This window comes from Schistocerca cancellata, chromosome 4 (genome assembly GCF_023864275.1).
Source record: "Schistocerca cancellata isolate TAMUIC-IGC-003103 chromosome 4, iqSchCanc2.1, whole genome shotgun sequence".
NCBI classification, from domain to species: Eukaryota; Metazoa; Arthropoda; class Insecta; order Orthoptera; family Acrididae; genus Schistocerca; species Schistocerca cancellata.
In genome coordinates, this window is record NC_064629.1 from 771,490,602 (window position 1) to 771,517,384 (window position 26,783).

The window sequence follows — 26,783 nt, forward strand, 5'->3', positions numbered from 1 at the left end:
AGCTTCGTAATGCGCAAGCAGTTCCGCAGAGATGGTCCTGAGTTGCTTTGTATGGTCTTGTATTAGGCAGCGAGGAACCAGCGGGCACATACTTTTGAGTACCACAACTGGTGGACGAGTGTGTAGCAATACCAACAGAGACGTCCGGTCGAGCAACAAGGTGTTTAATTGTGGTCCCTTCAACACCTAGACTGAGCGTGTCCGCACTTTCCAACATCGCGGGAGTCACAGATGTGTGCGGCCGGACGGCACACGAGAGAGCGGACTGGTTCTGCACAACTTCGTGATGATGACAGACGCCTCGTCCAACGACTCATCTAATACAGACAGTGTTACTACTCACGGAACATATAAGTTGAAAGCACCGATGATGGCTGTTAAGCAGTTGAAATCGATTTGCAAAAGTAAATAAAGAAAACATGATTTTGCGACTGGTTGCTGCTTATTTGGTAATTTTATGATTTACGGTCGCTGCACAACTTGGGAACCATATGGAGCCCACCATTCATTCTGATGACTGTTCTCTGCTTAGAACACAGCTTCGTTACAGAAGCCATTTTGAAGGCTACGTATAGCGCCACTACCAATCAGAACTTCATGAAACTATAGCGGCTGAAGCGCGAATATTCTGCTATGTTTCACAACAAATTCCAAATTTTTTTCAACGAAAATTGGCGGAGAGAAAAAAATGTGTGGCCTTATATTATTGAACGCCTCTCGTATTAATGCACTGGATTAGTTTTAGGGGGTAACGGGTATCAGAACCTGTTCGTGGTTTCCCTAAATCACTTAGACACATTTTTGAACGGACGAATGTCAGGGTTCGTCGTCCCGTCGAAGACAAGGTCATTAGAAATGGAGCTCAACTCCCATCCTCCAAAATACCAGTCCAGTGTCTTACCTCTGTGCTACCTCCGTCGCTAGTTTTCCAATGATTCCAACAGATCATCTAAGCTCGTACCAAGTCTGTTATGATCACGACCACTAGGAGTCCTAAATTCTAAAATACTTAATTTGCCGTCGGCGGCAGCTGCATCTGACGTTTGTTCTCGGTGCAGAGTTTGGTGCCATTGCCACTATGTCGAGTGCTAATAGCGGCAACAGCTACCAATGACGTTCATCATAGCAAATTTCCGACATTGTTAGTTGATTAAGGGCCCCGACCGTTGTTGTCAGCGCAGTTGGTACCGCCGCTATCTGCAGTCACAGCACCTTTTGCAAGTCGTCATTGGTTGTATTAAGGTCTTCCATGCTGTCAGCTTGTTCGCAGTGAACTGTCGTCTTCTTGCGTACATGAGACTTGTTGCGATAATTGGCTTCGAGATTTCGAGGGCTACCTCCATTCTCTTCTTGAGGAATAAGCTTACTACTGACGACGTGGTGCATTTATTCTTAAGTATGTATCATGTCTGTTGTCTTTGGGCTATCACAACAACACTCCCTTATGAGCAGGTCTAGATTTTCAAGAGAAAAACGTAACAATCCTGCCTTCTCCATGAGTGTTACGTTACTGATTACTGATAACGTGAGGCGTACACGGCTACAGATGCAACGGTCTCTTAGGCTCTTGACGAAGAGAGTGCAACCATCGTGACGTCGAGTCATCATTCACGAATGGGGCGGCTAGAGCAATAGGAGCGTTTTACGAATGAATGTGTCCGCAAAAAGACTTTATGTCTTGGTGAACATATAATGCGTAAAGCCGGTTCTCATAACACATTCGTCCTGCATTACGGTTAGTATTTTGTGGCCAAACACGGCTGTTCAGCGAAAACAGACAATCATAAAATATACCGAGTAATGACGATGTCCGCTGCTTAGTCACTAGGACGGGTAGTTATGTTTTAGAAAGCACGTTATTTGATTGACAGAAAAAGGAGGATTAGGGTTTAGCGTGCCGTCGACGACGAGGTCATTATAGACGCAGCACAAACGCTGGGGAAAGAATTCGGCTGTGCCCTTTCGTAGGAACCACCCCGTCATTTGCTTTAAATGACTTAGAGAAATCAAGGAAAACCTAAATCTGGATGGCTGAATGAGGATCTAAACCCTGGTCATCCTGAGAACGAGTCCAGTGTCTTAACATTGCACCACATCTTTCCGCAACTGCGTACTCCAGGAGCGTGGCTTAAGTAATATGAATCTATTTAAATATCGTTATCCCGGTTAGAGAAAATTTAGTAAAATAGCACAGTAACGAATTCAGTTGGAAAAAAGAACTCATTTTTCTGCTTGAAGTGCTAGAATAACAGCAAAACTCTTTGGAATTGCTCAAGACAAGGATTAGTTCCAGTAAAATCAAGTCAGTGAGCTGCAGAAAGACAGAGACCTGTTGTCCTATCGAATAACGCCTGTTCGGCTGTTGAACCAACGGAGAAGTAATCCAAAATATTGATTATCCTTAGTTCAAACATAATGTGTGGTGAGAAACATACGTTCCTTTGTAAGATTTTTTTTATAGAAGTACACAGTAAATACCTATGACTATGACTAGAGGAACCCTGAAAGCGTTTGATTACAACTGTTTTGACAGTTGTTCTTACAGTTCAGTCCGATAGTATTACGATAGTAGTGAACAGCAGCACTTGATTATTAACAGTTTATCCAATATATAATGTAAAAATAAAGTTCAGCTGTACAATATAACTTGAATAACCGAGTGGTCTGGTGACGTGTAACACAACAGATTCCCGCCCGGCCATGTACATTTAGGTTTTCCCTATTTTCCTTAAATCACTTACGGCGAATGCTAGGATGGTTTCTTTGAAAGGGCACGGCCCATTTCCTTCCACAATACGAAACTGCGCCCGAACTCTAATGACTTCGCTGTTGGCTGGGCGTTATACTCTGATCTTTCTGCTTTACATTTGAATGACATACTTCGGCCTTAATAGAACCACCCTGAGTTGTTTTACGGAAATGGAAGCGGTCTCAAGACAATCAGGGACTCTGATAAGACATGACCGAAACATCTTCTACTTTAGGTAAATCGCTCTAAGCGACCTCATTGAAATCTTGAAACGGCTGTTCCGATCCAAGTCACCTGGTCAGTGAAAGATAACTTTACCTCACCGCCAGCGTTCGATAACCTTAGGCAGAGATTTAGAAGATAAAATAGCTATCAACGACGGTCCGTTGGCATCCTTAATATAGTGGAAATTTTCTAAAGTTGTATTTCTTGAACAATTTATTTTCTTCAGTTGCTTATCTATTAGTGTGTGTAGCACCAGAATATATTCCAGAACAGTATAAACCCAAATGAAAATTTGCAGGAGTTATATTCATAAAAAAACCGGTGATGGACACGCTCCCAGTAACGCCCGTGTGCGGGAAATGAGGCTGGAGTGAAACGAAAGTTGTCGAATCGGTATTACATACGAAAGATAGCATATTTATTTACACACTATATGCATAGTGAAGCACGCAGTTGTAGAAATATGCGCGCGGTTCGGGAATGAATCTTCCTGACAGATTAAAACTATGTAACTGGCCAGAACTCAGACACAGACCTTTGACTATGACAGACAAAGCTGTACGAAATTTGGTAACATAGACAGACTGAAGCTCTGAGCTAGACCGTGACGCTTGCACTGTTTTTCTCAGCAGCTAGAGCTCTGGCTGCGAACGGAAAAATGGTCGACACAGTTTTAAACTGTCAAGAATGTTCATGTCTACAGTCTAACAGGCTGTCACTGTGCACTGACACCTGTCAACTTATTATATGAATCCATAATTAGTAGCTGAACTATCTCACACAATCTCTCTCTTCGCTCTATCTCTCTCTGCCACGAAGGACAACAAAACGGGGCGTATGATACCTTCGACGTACCGCTGTGCTGTAGGAATGCTACGGATGACAACCAAAGGTGTCCTGGTGTGAAATAAAATGGCGCCCAGTCCATCACTCCTGGCTGTCAGGCCGTATAGCGGGCTACAGTCAGGTTGGTATCTAACTGTCCATGGCGTCTCGAGACACGTCCTCGCTGCTTTATCGAGACTAAGTTCGAAGCAGGACTCATCACTGAAGACAGTTATACTCGTTAATGAGATTCCAGGCTGAATGTGCCCGACAGCACTGCAAACGGGCTTGTTGGTCTACCGAGGTCAATGACAGTCGGCGCAAGGAGTGCTATGAGCTCAGTCCCCTTTCTGTGAACCGCATATTAATGGTCCTTATGGTCACTGAAGGACCAGTTGCACGCGAGATCGATGATAATGATGAATGTGGAGCTCTGAGTGTCTCCCTGAAGACTTCTTAGGTCTCACATTCTGTCGTCTATCTACACTCCTGGAAGTTGAAATAAGAACACCGTGAATTCATTGTCCCAGGAAGGGGAAACTTAATTGACACATTCCTGGGGTCAGATACATCACATGATCACACTGACAGAACCACAGCACATAGACACAGGCAACAGAGCATGCACAATGTCGGCACTAGTACAGTGTATATCCACCTTTCGCAGCAATGCAGGCTGCTATTCTCCCATGGAGACGATCGTAGAGATGCTGGATGTAGTCCTGTGGAACGGCTTGCCATGCCATTTCCACCTGGCGCCTCAGTTGGACCAGCGTTCGTGCTGGACGTGCAGACCGCGTGAGACGACGCTTCATCCAGTCCCAAACATGCTCAATGGGGGACAGATCCGGAGATCTTGCTGGCCAGGGTAGTTGACTTACACCTTCTAGAGCACGTTGGGTGGCACGGGATACATGCGGACGTGCATTGTCCTGTTGGAACAGCAAGTTCCCTTGCCGGTCTAGGAATGGTAGAACGATGGGTTCGATGACGGTTTGGATGTACCGTGCACTATTCAGTGTCCCCTCGACGATCACCAGTGGTGTACGGCCAGTGTAGGAGATCGCTCCCCACACCATGATGCCGGGTGTTGGCCCTGTGTGCCTCGGTCGTATGCAGTCCTGATTGTGGCGCTCACCTGCACGGCGCCAAACACGCATACGACCATCATTGGCACCAAGGCAGAAGCGACTCTCATCGCTGAAGACGACACGTCTCCATTCGTCCCTCCATTCACGCCTGTCGCGACACCACTGGAGGCGGGCTGCACGATGTTGGGGCGTGAGCGGAAGACGGCCTAACGGTGTGCGGGACCGTAGCCCAGCTTCATGGAGACGGTTGCGAATGGTCCTCGCCGATACCCCAGGAGCAACAGTGTCCCTAATTTGCTGGGAAGTGGCGGTGCGGTCCCCTACGGCACTGCGTAGGATCCTACGGTCTTGGCGTGCATCTGTGCGTCGCTGCGGTCCGGTCCCAGATCGACGGGCACGTGCACCTTCCGCCGACCACTGGCGACAACATCGATGTACTGTGGAGACCTCACGCCCCACGTGTTGAGCAATTCGGCGGTACGTCCACCCGGCCTCCCGCATGCCCACTATACGCCCTCGCTCAAAGTCCGTCAACTGCACATACGGTTCACGTCCACGCTGTCGCGGCATGCTACCAGTGTTAAAGACTGCGATGGAGCTCCGTATGCCACGGCAAACTGGCTGACACTGACGGCGGCGGTGCACAAATGCTGCGCAGCTAGCGCCATTCGACGGCCAACACCGCGGTTCCTGGTGTGTCCGCTGTGCCGTGCGTGTGATCATTGCTTGTACAGCCCTCTCGCAGTGTCCGGAGCAAGTATGGTGGGTCTGACACACCGGTGTCAATGTGTTCTTTTTTTCATTTCCAGGAGTGTATGTCGACCGCTTCCTTCTTGATGCTGTGTTCGGTCTGGTCCATCCATTCCTAACAACGTTGTTGAATAGTGGCATCGCTCCTATTCAAACGACGAACGATACGTCTATTACTTCAATTGGCTTCTTTGAGCCCAAGAACACGTCCTCTTTCATATGCTGACATCTCCGTATATTGCTTAAGCGCTTGTCTGCGAAGAACAGTTACTGTTCAACTCACTACACGGAATAAAATTCGCAAAGACTTTGCGCCCTGGTATCGACATATCCCCTGTTTACTACCCTTGTCAGCTGTACTGTGAATCGCGCTGCAGAGTCACACATTCATCTATCGGCTGGCATAGTTTACAGTTTGCATTTTCTGTCGATACCTGTATGAATATCAATTTGTGACCAATTTGCACAACACTTTCGAGGTGCGCCGTTCTTCCTTGTGTTGGAGTATATTTCATCTTAAGTATATGAAGGATATCGTAGACTGCTGTAGTAGAAAACTGCGTGAGAGGTATGTTATTATTATACACATTAAGATCACATAGATAATATTGTGGGTAGAGCAAACCAAAGACTGCGATTCATTGGCGGAACACTTGAAGGTGCTACGTCTACTAAAGAGACTGCTTACACCACGCTTCTCCGCCCTATTCTGGAGTATTGCTGTACGGTGTGGGATCCGCATCAGGTGGGAATGACGGATGACATCGAAAAAGTACAAAGAAGGGCAGCTCGTTTTGTATTATTACGAAATAGGAGAGATAGTGTCACAGACATGATACGTGAATTGGAGCGGCAATCATTAAAACAAAGGCGTTTTTCGTTGCGACGAGGTCTTCTCACGAAATTTCAATCACCAGTTTTCTAGTTCGATTGCGAAAACATTCTGTTGCCACCCACATACACAGGGAGAAATTATCATCAAGATAAAATAAGAGAAATCAGGGCTCACACAGAAAAATTTAAGTGCTCGTTTTTCCCGTGTGACGTTCGAGAGTGGAACGGTAGAGAGACAGCTTGAAGGTGGTTCATTGAACCCCCTGCCAGGCACTTTATTGTGAATAGCAGAGTAATCACGTAGATGTAGATGTATAGAAGAAGAATACGAATCTGTCTGCAACTGGAATAGCTAATAAACGTGCAAGTTCGCAACAGGAATTGTGCCCTCATACGGCGTGTGGTCATCTCGATTAGCGCTTGCGTATCGATGTTTCATTGAGATTTTATAAGTATTTCATTGTACGAAAGGTATTCATACATGTCTCTTGTCATGGTACACGGTGAAATCCCTGTGCCAGAGTACCGTGGCAAGCCGCCAGAAGACCCAAAGCAGGATGACGCAGCCTATCTCCACTTCATCACTGGGATGCGTCGTTTGGTTTCAACCCTCTAGCAGTGTGCTACGGTACTGTGGCGTGGGAAGTTTACTATTCAGTAGTGCAGGCATGTACCTACAAAACAAACAAAAAATTAAATTACGTAACTTTATTTTTTCGAGGTGATAATCAAAATTCTATGCCTATAGCCTCATACCATTCGTCCTGAACAGCCTCTTTTACCTCTCGAGGACTTATATGGGCTGTTAGCGTACCTGTAACGTACCTGCCAAATGTATTCTAGACCTACAGACATGATCTACGAGATTTCACGCGGTGATGACACTGCCCAGTCAACTCGCGCTATGTCCACGCCTTTCATTGTGTAATCTGCAAAGCTAGTTGCTTGGGAACATGGATTGTCGTCCATAAAAAGTATTAGCAGTGATACTAGTAAACATCAGAGTGAATAAAGTACAGATATGAATGTCAGCCTACAGTCAGAGCCGAAAGAGAACATCTGTGCGCGAAGTGGTAGTGCCTGGTCCTCAGCTTTGATAATGCGCGTTCTGTAATGGCTCTGAGCACTATGGGACTTAACATCTGAAGTCATCAGTCCCCTAGAGCTTAGAACTAATTAAATATAACTAATCTAAGGGCATCACACACATTCATGCCCGAGGCAGGATTCGAACCTGCGACCGTAGCGGCCGCGCGGCTCCAGACTGTAGCGCCTAGAACCGCTCGGCCACTTAGGCCGGCGCGCGTTCTGTAGTTATTATTAAATCTCTCTGAAGCTGAATTACATTTTCCCACTGATTCTGGCTAAGTTTTATGTCATCGTGTAAGGTACACATGCTATGCTGTGGGGCAATTGGTGTGGTTGGAAATGAACACACTTCGTACGCTGTAATCGCAGTGGAGACACGTTTATTGTTCCAAAACGATCGGTTTCAACGGTCTTACGCTAACGTCAGCTGACCTTGTAGAACTTGTTATTAGTTACAGGCGTTTACGTCTGCTTCTAGATGCAGTTCATTGTGAATCACCTTTCTCCGGGTATTTTAGTATCTTTATCATAGACTGAAAACTGATATAGTCGTGAGATAACGCGCTGTAAATCTTTAGTGATATCAGCGACCTCTGACGGAACACCCTCCGTCTCTTTGATAGCTCATCAGGTCGTCGATTGCCTTAACGTCATCAGTCACGTATTAAGTCAACTAGGATATGCTCCAGAGCAAGCACTGTTCGGTTCAGAAACAGAGCTGATAAATGTTACTCGAGGCAGTTTTAAAATACCAATTTTACAGTCAGAACATATATAGACTTATAGGTATATTATCCAGTTATAGTAAACATAGGGAAAGGAACGAAAAGGAGAATCTGAATTTCACCAGCTTTCCCCCCCCCCCCCCCCCTCGTCCCCACCTCCCAACACACACACACGAGAGATGATCTCGAAAATTTGAATAAAAAAGGAAGGGCATGGCGTAGGCTAATAAACATACGAAGTGAACTACAACTTGTTCTCAAATGCAAATGGAGAAGAAGAAGTACATGGAAGGCCATTTGGTGCGAAGTAACTGTGAAAAAAGTGAGCCGTCGTATCTGTGGGAGAGCATAGGGCTGGAATGAGGAAGGGCTGCATACTTCGCTATCTGATCGAACACCTCTATGTGATGCGAAATGGACCACTAGATGTCATTAAAGGCGGACCCGCCGTTATAAGAGGAGGCAGAGAGTATTTTGTTGTCAGTGAAGAATCAGCGTCAGGAGCTTAGGTCAGTCAACAGAACTGAGTGATTTGGAACGTCAGATCTACCAGGGAGATTTCAGCCCCTATGTGGCTGCCTAAGTCGTCTGTTGGTGATGTGATTGTAAAGTGGAAACGTGAATAAACAATCACAGCTACAGAAAGACCAGACAGACCTTCCGTTCTGACGGATAGGCACTGTAGAGGATTGCGGAGCGGATGTAAAAACTCACATGAAATCAGCGGACGAACTCACTCATGAGTTCCGATGAGCTGCGAGCAGTACAGCTAGCGCAATGACTGTGTGTAGGACGTTAAAAAGTATGGATATAATGTTCGAGGTGCTCTTCATAAGACACACATTCCTGTAGTCAGTGCTGAGGCTGTGGAAAGAACGACGCCACCGGACAGTGGATGAATGGAAACGAGTTACTTGGGGTGATGAATCAAGCTACCCTGTGGTAATTCGTGTAGTGCCAATAGTGAAGTACATAGGAGGCGTTGCTACGGTACGGGGTGTTTTTCGTGTTTTTTTGCGTGTGGTCTCTTTCTTCCGTTTAATAAAACACTAAATACGGAGAGACATGAACCCATTTTACAGCATTGTTTACCACGTATGGAAGAGGAACAGTTGGAAGATGATGACTGTGTCAACTTGACAACGCACCCTAATATAAAGCAGCGTCTGTGAGGAAATGGTTTGTAGACAATAAGATTCCTGAAATGTACTGGCCTCAGTAGAGCCTCGACCTGAACGCAACGGAATACCTTTGGGACGAGTTAGAGCGTCAACTTCTCTCTAGACCCCAGAATTCGACATCACTACCTCCTCAGGTTTCAGCTCTTGATGAAAAATGGGCTACCATTCCTCCATAGACATTCAAATGCTTCTCTGGTATTTCCCCAACATAGTTCAGGCCACGTAGGCAAATAATGGATACACTTCATATCAATGTCCACCAACAGGTTTCCGGGTACGTATAATCAGACAACGTATTTTACGAGAAGATTTCAAAGCGTAAGTTACACATCATTGCACTACAGTCCAAAGGGACACATACTCATGATACTATTTTTCAGCATACTCATCAAGTCTCTGTCATCAAGGGTCTGATCGTTCCACCAGTCACTTAATTCCTCGACGATATAAAACCGCTCCTTGGTCACAGAGTCATTCAAGAACTACTGCTGAACGTCCTCGTCGTTGGAAAATCTTTTTTTCGTGCAGATGTTCTTTCAGCCTGCGCATAGTACAAAATACCGACCTCCTGGTCAGTATCACGGACGTCTGTGCTGTCTCGGCCAAATTTTTGGCACTATTTCTCTAGGCCTGAACGAGACATTGCATTTGTTCATATATCGCCAGAATTTCACGGTGAATCTGTATGCAATTTGGATGTTTTCCCCACAATAAACGTACTGTCCCGCTTACTGGCTTTGGAGTACATTCCCGATTGTCACGCTTTTTCAGTCGCACACTATGATGCACCCGTTATTCGTTTCGCAAAAAAACTTTGAAAGCAGGAAACCCCGTACATGCACTTTCTTCTGAAAATATGCCATTCATCTTGTGCTTTGATATTAGCATAGGACGACATGTGCAACTTACTTTCTGAACTCCCTTTAGTTGGATATGTAGACGCAGTTGTGAGATGGACAAACCTGTTAGAGACCAAGAAACCGACATCTACATAGGGGAAGGCCGACAGATTGCTCGGGCAAAGACGTCCGGGGACTCGCTGGAATCACCGGCTGAATAGCACCAGCCGGCGACAACAGCTGAAACGTTCTTCGACCTGTGACTTGAAGAGTTCTCATTATTTTCTCACAGAAATGACTGACGATGATGACATTGCTGTATAGGATCCGTGTTGATCAGTAGCTTCATGTCTAGACTGTTGAAAACGACCGAGTTCTAACCGTCCTACTCCTACAGTTGTATGAACTCACTATATTCCTTGTCCGTAATCAAGCAGGATCTTCATCGAACGTTGTCACCTTCAAAAGAAGTTAGCTATTGCGTTTTTCTGAGTTTACATTTTCTTCTAAAGAATTGTAAATGGCTCTGAGCACTATGGAACTTAACTTCTCAGGTCATCAGTCCCCTAGAACTGAGAACTACATAAACCTAACTAACCTAAGGACATCACACAAATCCATGCCTGAGGCAGATTTCGAACCTGCGACCGTAGCGGTCGCGCGGTTCCAAACTGTAGCGCCTAGAACCGCTCGGCCACTACGGCCGGCAAGAATTGTAAATGTATCCGAAGTACGGTATTGTTGGCAGGGAGGCGACTATGGAATCCTACATTCACCTAGTTACAAAGATTTCCTTTCTTCGAACCGAATGGTATCTTCCTGTGAATTACATTTGTGCGTATGTTACCGTATTTCACGTAACTATTTCTACTTTCCTATGTGATTACGCTAAGATAAACAGGTCGCCATGTTAATGTACAAAGTGTCATTACCATGCTCATCAGTCAGAATTTAGGTCTCAGACCAGTTCCGTACAAAGTAGCTGTTGTATCCCCGATTATAATCATCTAAATAATTTCCTATATGTAACATGTAATTAATTCATTATCTGTCGTTGTATGAAGCTCTCGTCGGACGTTTCGACTGTCTTCAGAATCCCCATTTCACGTAATTGTTATTATTGCGCGGGTGACGTTTTCATATAGACAAATGAATACATATGACACTATTGGTTGGAAGGCTATTGGGAATGGCTTCACCAGTCAAACAAGATTTTTTTTCTGCGCACATTGATACCTTTAATTCTCTAAGTGCGAATGCTCTTAAATGTAATAGTTGCAGTGCAGATGGCTGTGTCATGAGTGCGTGCAAGAGCATAGAATCGTGCTTCCGTCTGTATAATCACAGATAATTTAGCGGATCTTGTGGCGATTGCCTTTCATTTCTGACAGCTTATCATTTTTTAAGCTGTAATGCAGCCATCTCGGCATGAGTTTGCTCTCAAGGAAGACATCATCTTGTGCTTCCATCAGTCGACAACTTAATGCGCACCACAACATACAGCGCCAACCCGGCAGACAACTAACCTGCTCTACGGATTTTTTAGCTCAGCTGCATCATAGACATATAATACTAATCTGCGACGTATAATTTCATTGTCGATATCTGAAAGTAGGAGCACGATTTGAAAGTAAAACCAATAGTCTGCGACTTACTCGGAATCTAACTGATGGGCTTCACTGTGAATATTTGTAGAAGAAATGAACACATCTGGATGGATTTCAGAAATATAATCGAAATATCAGTTCACTGCGTAAACTTCTATACACTCAACCTGCACTGGATTTGGGAAATGAAGAGAGGAAGATACCCTATGTGTTAGGTTCGTTACCGATTGGATACTGAATGCCCGTTGATCACCACGTATGTAATGTCCGTTTCTCTCTCTGTGACATAGAGATGTGTCGAAAATGATTATGTGGTCATAGTGATGGGAGTAAACGAGGGTGATCTGTCGGAAAACATTGATAGTTGCTGATGGGTCTGTGGAACGTCGGTCATGGTTACCTGCTGCGATGATCCCCGGAAAAGCGTGAATCGTAAAATGAAGAGATGGGTAAACTGCTACAGAAGGTAACAGGTAACATCTTACTCACTTGGACTGAGAGTCCCACTCTTCCTCCATTTATCCTCACTCTATCGTGAACACAAATGTGAATTTTTAGCAAATTTCATTTCCATGTTCTGCTATTGTATTTACATACTATTTCACAACACCAATTAAAGAAAAAATAAAAACTATTAGGAAGCAGCGTATCAGTATGTTGCAGAACGTTGCATGTGGGTGGTAATGGTGATGTAAGGATGTGAAAAAGAATTTGAGGTTGTACCTATAATGCATAGAAGCGTATACCCATCCCTCTAGAGGATGTAGATGTAGAAACATCAGTGCATAGTGACATCGGAAAATGAATTAAGGTGCTTCTGAAAAAACGTGCTCTGAATGACAGAGTGCAGCAGACAAGTTTCTGCTTTCTAAGTGTCATTGCGCACAACTGTGGAAGCGCTGGCAATCCACAAACGGTGCCAGTAGTTTCGGTATACGTGGAAGTCGTAATACGAATAGCAAGTGGAACCAAAAACAAATCATCTCCAGGCTGCAAACGGTAGATGTTTGATTAAAGAGTTCTAAAAACGAATATGGAGTCACAGATAATTTATTGAAAATTAATAAGAATTTTTAGTGAAATTAGTAGATGGACGCAACTGATAATAAACTACAATAAACGTTACCTTCGTTATTCGCCCCATGACCACAAAAGAAGTAGTTTATACAGCAGACATTCCTAATGCAGATACGCTTGACGATTGTGTCATGGTAGCCTGAGAAAGCATTTGACACCGTCCGGAACTGTTTCCAAGGGTTTTTGGGAGCTCATGACCTCATAAATTGAGGCTTGTGTTGAAGCAAGCGGAAGTCATCTTGACTTCTATTATCAGTTCCTAAATTAAAACATTGCTTTAGTGTAAGGAATCCACCCTCAAAGTTGTGAAACTATTCGTGATACATCCTGTGAATAGGAATGCCGCATCACTGGAAAATACTTGTAAAAAGGAAGTAAGACAAGCAGAATATCAATTTTTACGAATACACACATTGACCCCGTAGACAGAAAAATATAATGTTGCGTGAGCGCATAAACAAAGAGAAAGGTCCAATTTTATTTGACTACACCACTGGAACTAGTCACAGCTGTAGACTGGAGAGGGCGAGAGAGAGAGAGAGAGAGAGAGAGAGAGAGAGAGAGAGAGAGAGAGAGAGAGAGAGAAAAGGGTCAAAGAATTGCCGCACAGTTCGTCAGTTTTTGCCAGTACGGACAAGAAATGTTCAATAAATACCACAAGGATGCGACAGACGAACGACATTATGTATCACGAAAAGGGCGAATGACAAAAGTCCTTCCGCATATATCTCGTCTAAAGATCGCGAAATTAAAGTAAAGCAAATTTGTACTCTTGTGTAATCGTACCTGCACTATTTCCTTCCGCGCAAAATAATCACAAACTGAATAGGAAGGTGGTAAAATAATGAAGATATACTAAATACGTTGTACCACAATTACTACGGTGAACTGCGAATGTTTCACAGGGGCAACAGGAAGCTGAATGTACAGATTTAAAACAGAATCTTTAAAAGTGCATTTGACCGACAAACTACTCCATCAGTTAATAAAAGACATTACTCATGTTAATGAGACTGCAAGTGTACATCGTCAGAAGCAACACATTACTAGCGGGGGCTGAATGATTAAGGGACAGGTGAGAAAGTTGTCCGATTAAAATAAACAGCCGTTTCAAGGATTCTGTAGATGCCGCGAAGACGCAAATTGAAGGTAGCAGCTTGGGTTGTTGGTAATTACATTTGGACGCACGTGCTGATTGAATGGTGGTGAGGGGAGCGCCAAATGCGGAATCCCGGAAGCAATGAGGTGCGTGCATGTGGAGCCGACACTCGCTAAGTACGGGCCGTAATTTGTGGAGGCGCGCGTAACCGCTGTTTCCCACCACCATTACCTTCACAACGTTTATTAAAAATTAGTCCGTGATGAACTTGTAATAATTAGGGTCCTTATACTCGTTTTTATGCGCGGGTGGTAAAATAATTCTACAACCATTTTTGTCAACACGTAAATAATTATAGTTCTTAATATCACTTTAAGCGTTATTAAATAACAACCGGTTAAAGTTACTTTCTAATAACTATACAGTTATCCTTACTGCAGAAATAACGGCGAACAAACACACTTATATCAAATTAAGACGATAATCTCTCGAGCGCGTTTTTGTTATTTTGTCAGAAAACGTGAATGAATATTGTGATACGAGTCTTCGGTTGGCCGTTAATTCGGTGTTTATATTCCACGGTACTGATGGGCTCCGTGGCGCTACTGTTGACACATAACAAACCTAACAGCCTAATCCCTCCCCACTGCGATGACTTTAATTAAAAGCAATTATTTTTTAGAAAGCTATTACGTCAGTAATAACACATTTTTGACTGAACGAGGAAAATGAACACCCGGTGCTCACGCGAACGGCCGAACTCCCCTAGTGAACGCACACGTCACGGGCATATTCTTTCGCGAGCCTATTTTTGTTGTTTTTCTTTTTGGAGAGCGTTAAATCGCCTGCAGTCTCCCTGCTGTATGAAAGCAAGACCAAGAATAGGTGTGATTTTTCGTGAAAACTTAAAACACTTCTATTTCTATACTACTGAGATGTATTGGAACATGCGACCATTAAATGCAGTCCAATTGTAGAAGGAAATGACGTCAGCTGAAGGTCGTTTAACGCAGTTTGCTACTGACCTAAATGTAATGTGGCGCTCACCTAGTGGAGCAGCAGATTACTACATAACGAAGTGTCGTTTTTGTACGATATCAATTAAAGGATTGTACTGAACAATCCGGGAAATCCAACAGAAACTGAAGCCTAAATTTCTTAAATAAAATTGTTTATTTCAGCTCGCATACAGTAAGATCTGACAGTGAGTCGTTACTTGTTACGTAATAAGCCCTAATTTCGATTTGTGACTCAACTTTTCCTTTACGAGTTTCAAATCGAGTGCAGCTGATTGATTTATAAAAGATGCAATGTGCCTACAGAAAGTATATACTAACACGAATCAGATAAAAACGACCAGTGAGAAATGACATAATGTGTACAAAATGAGGATCACAAAGTAACATACTTCTGATAGCGCTCATTCACAAACTCAGGAATTTTTAGCGTATTGCAGCCCAGTCAGCAACTGTGATAGACTAACATTTTGAAGAATCAGCCTCAGTTGCGTAAATTTTCTGGTCTTTACCAGGTTTCGGCTAAATTAATCTAGCCTTCTTCAGAAGCATAAAATTACTATAACATGCCATAGCTATGTGCTCAGTGCAATTCCGTGTGCAACGGTCAGTGCCGCTGCCAACCGACCGCGTGGTGAAGAGATTCCGGGGCTGGACTTCAGTTAAGTAGTTTTAATTTGACATGGTACCACGGTACTATAGGTTTTAATTTTAATGTTGACTGTGCCTTACTCTGGCATGTTATAGTAATTTTATGCTTCTGAAGAAGGCTAGGCTAATTTAGCCCAAAACCTGGTAAAGACCAGAAAATTTGGGCAACTGAGGCTGATTCTTCAAAATATTATTAGAATATTAACAAACTCAGGAGCTTTTGTTTATTTTTAAATTATATTGTCCGATCCATCTACCCCAGTTTCGATAAGTGGCTCATAACGCAAGTGAAGTATTGTGCAAATAGAAAAAAGCGGTTACGTCACTTTATCTCCGAAGCGAAATAAATTTTGAACACAAATATAATGAAAGCAATATTTCGTATTAATTTTTAGAAACAATGTGTGCCCAACGAGATACGCTTTTTACGGCTAATAGCAAGTAAGGTGACAATTTTTGTGGTTGCTTATTATCGGACAAGAACACGGAATCACTTGATAGATAGTTAAAAAGCACATATTTGGCAATGAGTGGGAGACGATTGCGATTGAAATGTGATAAGGCGGAAGTTTCTACGTTACTAACAGTTATGTAAGGTGGAAAGCATTCACCTTCGTAAAACTATGCAAAATTTGGAATGGATCTGAAACGGTTTGCCCTCTCCAGAAAGTATTGTAGAGGAGAGCAAAATTTCTAATCAAGTCGACCGGTGTCCCTTGGTTAACACAATTATAACTTCAAAGACGATGATGTTTCTTGTTTGTTTAAAGTTTTTCACGTGAAAAAAAATAGTTTTCAGCGCACAAAATTAGATAAAAATCGGAATTTACCACAAAATGTGTTAGGTATCTTAGTTTCGTAGATAAACAACGTCCATCTTAAACCTTCTAGCAACTAGCAAACTGATTCGTTTGTGATATAATACAAGTAAATGGATACTGGGTATAAAATGAAAATTAGGCTCTACTGTTCTTCATACCGATTTGAAATTAAGTGCATCTAACTTTTTTGGCATTTTAATTCGACATTATTGGCTTTGAATACATTTTTTACAGCCGGAAATAAGGTTGCGAGCCATAGAGTGAAAACGGATCGGCTACAAGGATAATTTGATTGCTTTAATACAATAGTATAGTCCAAAGTGTACTGATAAATGTATTTGGAAACTTGTGGTAAGGTCGTATGGGACCAAACTGCTGAGGTCATCGGTCCCTAAGCTTACACACTACTTACTCTAACTTAAACTAACTTACGCTAAGGACAACACACACACTCATGTCCGAGGGAGGCTCGAACTTCCGACGGGGGTGAGTCGCGCGACCGTGACAAGGCGCCTCAGACCGCTTGGCTACCCCACGCGGCGATAAATATATTGTAAGGACTGTGAAACAGAGTGGAATATTTTCCGACATGTAAAAACTGCTGATAAACAGAGCACATTGTCAGAAAACTACGTAAACTACCATTTGTATACAGTTATTAAATAAATCAAAGGTTAACACGGTTCCCGAATGTTGTATATATGTGTCCTGTTTCAGAGCCGATCCATAGAGTCATGTCAATTGGTGAAAAGTTTTTGCCGGTGGTTCGAGGACGTGCATAAGAACTATTTTTTGGTCTTTGTACTGTCGCCAGCAGCCCCTGCTGGAGCCACGGAACCGATCATAGTGACTGAAATCATAGCCGTGAGACGTGGAACAGAATAAAACGTAGATCACACTCTGAACAGAAATGTTAGTGCCGGCCAGGGAGCAGGGACTCGAACCAGAGACGGTTGGTGCAGTGCGCTCACACACCAGCCGGGAGCGAGGATAATTGCGGCACGCGGAAGAGTTGTGAGCAGTCGCGGCCAAGTGCTCGTTAGCCCGTTGCGAAAGGCACGCCCCCCATCTTATCTCTCGTATTTGTCTTAAGGTCGGCGCAAACTACACGCGGGAGCTTAAGAACTGCTTTGCATTCTCTGCGATTTACCGACATCAACGTCAGCTTCTCCGAACCTTAAATATCTTCTGAAATATTTCGACAATTGCCGCGAAGAATGATGGCTCTAGCGCTTATCACACCTCAGTCTCACTTTCGGCAAATATAAGTTGCCACCTAAGAAGTAAAAACGTGAAATAACTAAGTTTCCGCAAACTTACGTTATTTTTTGTGTTGTTTGAATCGTTGCCTACTTGGTTAATGTTAAACAATTTTGGCCATAGGAGCTCATGGCCTGCCGATGCCAAATGGTTCGTGACTAGTTATTCAAAAGTGAAAAAAATCGTATATTATCGTAAATACTATTCCACCTTTGCGGCGATAACCTTTACTAACAATTCTACCAAATTTTCGCGATTAACTGATAGTCTTCAGACATTTAAAATGGAAAATTACAGCCACAAGGCAAAGGATAAGCCACTGTCTTACAGAATTACTAAAGCAGTGGCATATTTTCACCGTGGGCTACAGGAATGCAATTACACATACAATAATTGAACAGACAGCTGTGACCACAGTCCAGCAGCTGCTGCGTTTCTATAACCCATGGTGAAAATACCATACGAACCCAGTAAAACTGGAAGCTACTGGCTTATCCTTTGTCATTTACTTGCAATTATCCTACTTTAAAAAGCACGAAGATAGAGAATTAGCCGGCCGGAGTGGCCGAGCGGTTCTAGGTGCTACAGTCTGGAACCGCGTGACATCTACGGTCGCAGGTTCGAATCCTGTCTCGGGCATGGATGTGTGTGATGTCCTTAGGTTAGTTAGGTTTAAGTAGTTCTAAGTTCTAGGGGACTTATGACCACAGCAGTTGAGTCCCATAGTGCTGAGAGCCATTTGAACCATTTTTTTAGAGAATTAATCCTTCGAAACTGGTAGAATTAGTAATAAAGGACATTATTCTAGCTGTGGAATTTTGTTTACTACAATTAATAACTACCATGGAAAGTAAGATCGTGGATAAACATGGTATTTTATGTGTGTCATCGACAAACACCAGCTCCTGAACACATGTACAAAACGGAGTTGGAAAAATTTGCCTGTCCGAACTCATCAATATTTGAAGATGCAAGACTCATGTATTGAGCAGAATACGCTACAGAGACAATCCAAGCAATGGTAAAACCGAAATCATCGACTACAAAATGTGTCTCACAGTAAGAAGGTATAAATGACTGTACCATTAGAAAAAAAAATTGGATTGTTGCCGTTAACACAACTATTGTTCTAGAGAAATCTTTGCGCCTCCTACCTTCCTTACGAAAGTCTTTCCATATTTTTTGTTCTCCTACCGTTGCCATTGGAGATGAAGCTACATAATTCCATCTTGCGGAAATATTTTTAAAGCTCGCCGAATTTCTTAATTCAAACGACTTCTTTTTATGATCTTTTCAGTTACTGTTGCTAATATCCTCACTTAGTGTTCAGCCCGACATCAGTTTTCTCAGTGAGGTGGAACAAAACTTGTGCTCCGTCTCTAATGACCTATTCCTCAACGGGACGGTAAACTCATGTTTTCCTTTCTTCTGATAAAAAGTTCATTTTCTGTATTCGTAACCGTTGACCGGAGGTCTGTTTTCTGTAGTTTTCCTGCACTCGCCCAACCCAATACATCCCGTCTGAAAAACACGTCTTACCAAAAGTTTAAAAAAGAAAACGCAGAAAAATTTACAAAATTTTTCTTCTTACGTTACGGTAAATGATTAAGTTGCTGATCCCAATGGAAGGGGGGGGGGAGGGAGTGAGAGAAAGAGAGAGAGAGAGAGAGAGAGAGAGAGAGAGAGAGAGAGAGAGACATTTCCTATCCTCTTGTGTAAATGAGTCTGATTCCACCGAAAAATATGTGATGAACATGAAATTTAAAAAAAAGTCAGTTTTCCTGCTGATTACACGTTACTCACTAAATTATTGCTCTAAAAATGATGGAAGTTTTGCCATATGGCGACTCAAATAGGATTTGCGCCATACCATTACATTTACGGTACGATTAACGTCGCTAGGTGCCGTATCAAAAAATGGCTCTGAGCACTATGAGACTCAACTGCTGTGGTCATAAGTCCCCTAGAACTTAGAACTACTTAAACCTAACTAACCTAAGGACAGCACACAACACCCAGCCATCACGAGGCAGAGAAAATCCCTGACCCCGCCGGGAATCGAACCCGGGAACCCGGGCGTGGGAAGCGAGAACGCTACCGCACGAGGTGTCGTATCACTTATGCGGTAGATGCTGATACTGTGCCGTGACTTTGTTAATACTTAATTAGTTTCATATCCATCTGAGTTGATAATACATGACGCTGAGATGTTAGCGTCATGGAGATGTAGGACAGTAGACGCAATTCTGATTCTGTTAGAATTCACAGTCAGAAGCGTCCCGCCTATATCTACGAAAGCAGCCATTCTATGTTCACAACCCAAACATTTCTGCACTGTTAATCCAACATCATTCGGAACATTTACTTCTTAAAGTAAATTTTATATTTTGTGCGTATCTTTTTAGTCTTCTGTCGTAAATTTATATAAATCATCGTGCCGCTCGCTAGTGAAATTCTCACTAGTTTCGGTGTAGGTATATTAGGTCCCACCCTAATTCGTACTAACTGTATGTTATTCTTTTCCCGGTTAGTTATTAGGTAATGGAATTTTCTTGTCTTTCTCCTGTGTTGTTTGTTTTGGTTAAAAATATGTAAGAGATCGTTGACTACAAGCGCTTTAACTTTACGGCTGTGTCGTGATTAATTCGCTTTATGGTTTGAGAACAACAAACATTCTCTTAAGAATACAGTGTAATAAAAGAATAAGAGAGTCACAGTGATTGCTATACAACAAATCTGAAACTTTTGAAATATGTTTTCGCTGTAAAAATCAAATTCTTGATTTTTTCTGTTTTCAGGAACCGATTGTTAAGCTTAGACCTTCTTAAGCAGTTCACGAATACCGTGCAAGTTACCATTCCGTGACATCAGCTGTGACCGGCAATTAAATGAACTCACAGAACAGAGACGATTTAAACCTTTACGACAAATGTCAGTGAGAATAATTACTCTGTCATCAAATACTAATTTTCTTCACTGCGTCAGTATTTTTGGTTGTCTGGTAATTTTAAATAAAAATCGAAAGTAACTACTGATTAAAAACAGTAGGGTGCTGCATTTTGCTTAGACATAAATGCTGGACAACAATAAGTTTGTGAAAAAATTTCTGCAAATAATAGGTGTATTTCTTATAAGTTGTGAAGCTACGCTAGTAGTGAAACTGTCCACGTGCACACAGTCACTTTGGAAGCCCACAGGAAAATATATACAGTGAAACAGGAAGGCCTAAAGAAAGATTCAGAAAAGTAGCTAAAGAGTAGTAATAGCGAGAAACCTTTCAAATCACTTAAACATGTGCTCCATGTGACACACTATTTTTAGCTCGCGTACATGATATGGCTTTCACAATCATCTTAACACTTTGTTCGTCAGTGATTTGTCTTTCTTCTTGTAATTAAATAAATGCTTTTAAAGTTGCTCCGTGTCGAATCACAGAAAAGTTCGTTTTCATATTTTAGATTGTGTTTTTGTGTCACTATGCCGTTATCTGCAGGAGTCTAGGATGCTGATAATTATTACCAGTTTTCGTCTGGTAATGTTTACTTTTTTCAAATAAATGGCATGGCATTCTTTCGATCTTAACCGCGACGAGGAAAGTAAAACGTGTAAATCATTTTCTTAAAACCCTGTAACATAAGCTGAATAGTTCTTGTTGTTACCACTAAATTTGATTTAATTATCAATAAAGAAACCTTTTAAATACCGAATGTCGGTGGAAATACGTTACTTAAGGGAAGTAAAATACCCCTGCGTGTGTAAAGTTTCATATAACTTGTTACTTTCTTTGTGTCTTTCATCAGTACATGATATACAAAGGAAACTATTTTCGCTGAGGCTTAATCGCCCCAACGTCCTGATTTTGTGACAGATATGTGGAGGCAATCGAAGTTGATGCTAAAACGTAAGTTTACACACTATAGAAGGCTAACACTACTGTCATTAGGACGCAAAAAATACAAAAATATAGACAGAATATATTCAGTGAAAATACGGTGCGCTGCAAATATTTGTCTGAAATTTCCGAAATTTACTGAGACACGTCTATTTTTTTACAATTGCCATTAACTTGAATTAATGTAAGTAGAAGCCTGTGAGTCTGCGGTTAGAGCGTTCTCCCGTTCGCCGTACCTACTTTGTGAATATGTTATTATTTTCACCATAGTAACCAGGTTTACTCTTCTCTGAATTAGCAATTTATGAAGCTAATAATTCATAATATTTGCATTTTCCGATGGAAATGCCTTGGCACATTCTGTTTATTCTACTCTAATAATGAAAAGCAGTCGTTCATGACCTCCTTTGACATGATATTCGAGTACTTTCAGTGAAAAAAGTGGCAGAGGAACAAACGTGCTTGAAATCATTGAAGAGGAGCTACAGCAGGAAGTAAATTAGTCCGGACGAAGAATGCCAACACTGTGCGAAATATGAATGGATAATTACAAACAATGGCAAAACATTTCCTCCACACGCGTTGTTTTAAATTTGACGCACAGAGTAGCACTCCTCTTAGTAATAGCTGCGGTTTCTGCCTTCAAGTTTCTAAGTGAGATAAATTTTGTCGGAGATGTGTATATTTAAAAGCATGAACTGAGTGTACATGCATTCTTAAGAATTTTTTAAACCATATGTAATGTAATGTGTTAATAAATATGTCAGATGAAATTTATTTTATGTGTTGTGCACTAAATACTGTTTTCCATTTACATGGATTGTGAAGGGGCCTTATAGAAGTAAATAATTTTATTCCAGGCGCAATTGAATTTGTGTAGAGACGAGAATGTACGCGCGCACACCGGCCAGAAAATTCTGACGTTGATGTACGAGCGTCAGCAGACTCATCACAAAAACTGTAATTACATTTTGTTGATTATAAACTGAATCATTAATACCTGGCATATCTTAAGATGAAATTGCTTTCTCGACATGGAGCGTCTATCTAATAACTCGATTATCACAAACCTCGAACAGTGTCTCTTATTAACAAGCGGAGATGCATTTCATTTTTTGGAGATATGGCGAAATACATTTAATCATCAGGGAAGGGAAGGTTCGGACAGCGACGAATAATCAGAGGTAAAAAATTCCAGGGACGTTGATATGTCAACGTGGATTAACCTAGCCATCAGTCTGGGAAATAAACAGACCCGCTTTCGGGAGTTCATTTTAGCAGAGTAGTTTCCCCTAAAGCTTTGGCACGAGAGAAAAAGAGTAGATACCATTTTTATTAATTTAAAATTTATCATTAAATTATAAATTGTTTTCATGGATAATTAAAAGTATTTTAGTGACATCATGGTGAAAGGGATGTTTTGAAAAATAAGGTAATTTTTTTTCGAAGCAACATTGTCGTTACGAAATGTAAATATTTTTGCCCTACGACTATAAGGGATATAACGTCGAATATATTTCACTACCGATTTCATGACGTATGTCATTCTCAAACTGTTTAAAAACGATGTAATCTGAAAGTTTTGGAGCGTTAATAATCTGAAAGGTTTATGACTCCATACTCGATCATCACACTGAGAACATAATTTGTTCTCACTCACAACGTAGTGTTAACACAGAACCGTTTGACAATGGCATACATTGTCATCTCCCTATGGTCTTCTAACGACAATGTCAAAATTTCGGAAAATACAATGCGACTGCAGAATCAACCAGAGTGAAGCTATTGAACACCAATGTGTCCTGAAACTAATGGATTCGAGAAACTGTTCCGAATACATTGGAAGCTGCAACTGTTTCATGAGCTGACTGACTACGTCCAAGTTTTTTATTTCAAGATTAAGTCGAAACGCAAAACAAAGAAAACTCACAAAAGTCGTCCACGTCCTCTTAAGACATTTTCCAAGTCGAATTCAGCATTTTGTTAATATAGAAATACTTTTCAGGTAAACCGTCAAATGCGTGAATTGCAAACGAGAAGACCGTGTTTTTTCGTTTCATGGTAATTGTAAGCTGCAGACTGTCAAGCATTAAATAATTATTTCCAGTCGCGGTGATGACTGAACCTGCTAACGAGAATACTACATATGTTTCATCACTTTTGTGTCCTACTTCCTTGAATCCCGCTATCACGAGGACTGAAACACAGTACTTAGTACAACTCACTAACTAGTTTTAATTATGAAGTCCAGATGAACACCACCAAAAGGAAAACTCTGTTACACAAATCTATGGCCAGCATTTGACTGAGGATGAATTTCGGGGGCGAAATTGATGTTACTCGTCATATCATTATCTTAATTAATTAGTAACTTCTAAAATTATTCCCCACAAGATGGCATAGATTTGTCACGTGTTAAGTATATTAAATGTGTGCAATAAGGAAGTTCCGTAGAACGCAATGCTCTTTATTTACTACGTGTTCAAAAAAGGAAAATGCGACAGAACAGAATAGAAATTGTGACGATAAAATCTCGCTTATCTTAGACCGATATGATATCGGTGTGTGATTTTTATGAGTCATTTTGTCACCTTAGTCGTATCATCTGATTTGCTCAAGAATCGTCATTCCACAATCACCTTGTTACACATAAAACTGTGGTTTACTTCATACCGCGGAAAACACACTCTTTTATATGTTGCGGATTCACATTCTTTCGTCAACGTGGGTACTGTGAACGGAGTTTCTGGTTAAATTTTGATAAATTGACAATTAACCGTGTCATTCATGAATGAGCCATCCCCTCACTCGCTTGAAGTGATTTCGGGAATTCATTTAGAGCCTAAATTGTAGTGCCTTGGTTGAATCTATTTTCTCCATCGTACGAACTCTATTCCTGTAACTATCGAAAAGTCCAAAATACGCTTTTCCTTAAATAAGAATTCTACTCAAACCCTGTCATGTTTGGTAAACTCTCTTAAACACGATTCAAATTAAAATTTGAATTTAATTTCATGACCAGCCGAGGTGGCCGAGCGGTTCTAGGCGCTTCAGTCTGGAACCACGCGGCTGCTACTGTCGCAAGTTCGAATCCTGCCTCGGGCATGAATGTGTGTGCTGTCTTTGGGTTAGTTAGGTTTATGTAATTCTGAGTCTAAGGGACTGATGACCTCAGATGTTAAGTCCCATAGTGCTTAGAGCCATTTGAACCATTTAATTTCATGGTATTCGATAGCGGTACACAAACGGAATTTATTGCCCCATTTTTTGCTCTTGTGGCTATGTGGATCAACACATAAGTACAAACGAGAGATCCTGCTGAAATGCACTTTTTAAAACTCATCTATACCACCGTCTCACTTAAAGAGAGCGACGATGAAGAACCACGTTCATTAACAAGCAACAACACGAGCCGTTTAACACAGAAATCGTCGGTGTATGCGAGACTAATGCGCGTCTTGGTATTCTAACACAGGTGCAGTGAGTAAACCAACTGGGAATTTGCTACACCTGTCACATCTTTCACGAGTAGAGCACCCATAAGAAGGAATGAACTGCGCACGGAAAATACAAAATACAACTTTTTTTCTGCTCTTGCTTCGACAATGGAAACGGAAGGAAGATTAGGCTTTAGTGTCTCGTCGACGAAGAAGTCGTTTAGACATAACATATCATCGGACTGGGAAGGGATGCTGAGGGAAATCGGCCGTGTCCTTTTGAAATAAACTATTCCGTTATTTGTAGGCAGAACGGAAAATATAAATCTGTGTAACTGGGCGGGGATTTGAACAGTGTCCTTCCGAACACGAGGCCACTGGACAATGGAAGACTACAGACAAAAAGAGAAGCAAGTTTACGCTTTAAAGTCCTATCTAAATCGAGACACAGTAGTAGCTCAGTTGGACATAGAAGGCGGGCCAAATCTATGTGAGTGCTCTTGGAGAACTATCCCAGCGTTCGCCTGAAATGATTTACGGAAAGCAGGAAAACCACAAATTTGCATGGGAGCTAGACACGTTTTGAAAGCGAGCTCAGTGTTCCAACAACTGCACTCGCAGTGAAGAAGCTCCCGAACTATCTTAAGGTTATCTAACTTGAACTTTCTTAATTTTTGCATTGCTTCCCTTGTGCAACACTTTGTGCTGCATCCATATGTAATAACAACTGCCTTACAGTTTACAATTTACACGTGATTGTCTGACTGCCAGAAAAACAGTGACGGGATACTAACCTAATGTTAAGCAGAGTGCTGTCTACCGTTTTGAGATGCAAGGATCAGACTTAGAATCAACTGAATGAGATCTCTAGAGTTATTAGATAAAAAATGTGCCTTATTGTTTTACAGCTTATTGTTATTTGTGAGTTGAAGATTTTGGCTTCCATAACTGTCATCTTGTCGTTACACTGGATCAGGTGGTGGATAAGCCACTATTTAAAATTCGCCCAAGTTGTTCGTTCTGTGTTGTATAAGGAGATGTTTTATGCAACAAGTCATAGATTCGAACGCGTGTTAAGTACCCGGAAAGAGGGAAATTAATTCCAAGCTGCCTGTCATAGGAAAAGGAAAGGCTGGAAAATTATGGTTGACGTTTAGTCGACGTCGAGGTCATTAGAGATGGGGCACATGCTCGGAATGAGGAAGAATGGAGAATGAAATCGGGCTGGTCTTTTCAATTTAACCATCTAGGCGTTTGTGTTAGTGAGCCGGGAAAAGCATGGAAACCTCAAATAAGGACGGCCGAACGGGAATTTAACCACTGACCTCCAAAATTAGAGCCCAATGATTAAAGTTCGAAGGAAACGTCGAGATCAGTGCCTCCTCGACATCGAAGTAATTTGAGAAAGGGCGCTAGTTCGGATTAGACAAATTAGTGGTAAGATTTGTAGAACCAAAATCTCTGAGGTCATCGGCCCTTAGGCTTACACATTACTTAATCTAACTTAACCTAACTTACGCTAAGGATAACACACACACCCATGCCCGAGGGAGAACTCGAACCTCCCACGGGGGAGCCGCGCGAACCGTGGCAAGGCGCCTAAGACCGCACGGCT

At 42.0% G+C, this 26,783-nt stretch overlaps 1 protein-coding gene across 2 annotated transcripts in view; it reads left to right on the top strand.

The window, feature by feature from the left end:
• The window catches only part of LOC126184659 (uncharacterized), a 140,459-nt gene that overhangs the window by 73,031 nt on the left and 40,645 nt on the right, over window positions 1-26,783 (top strand). The window lies entirely within an intron of this gene.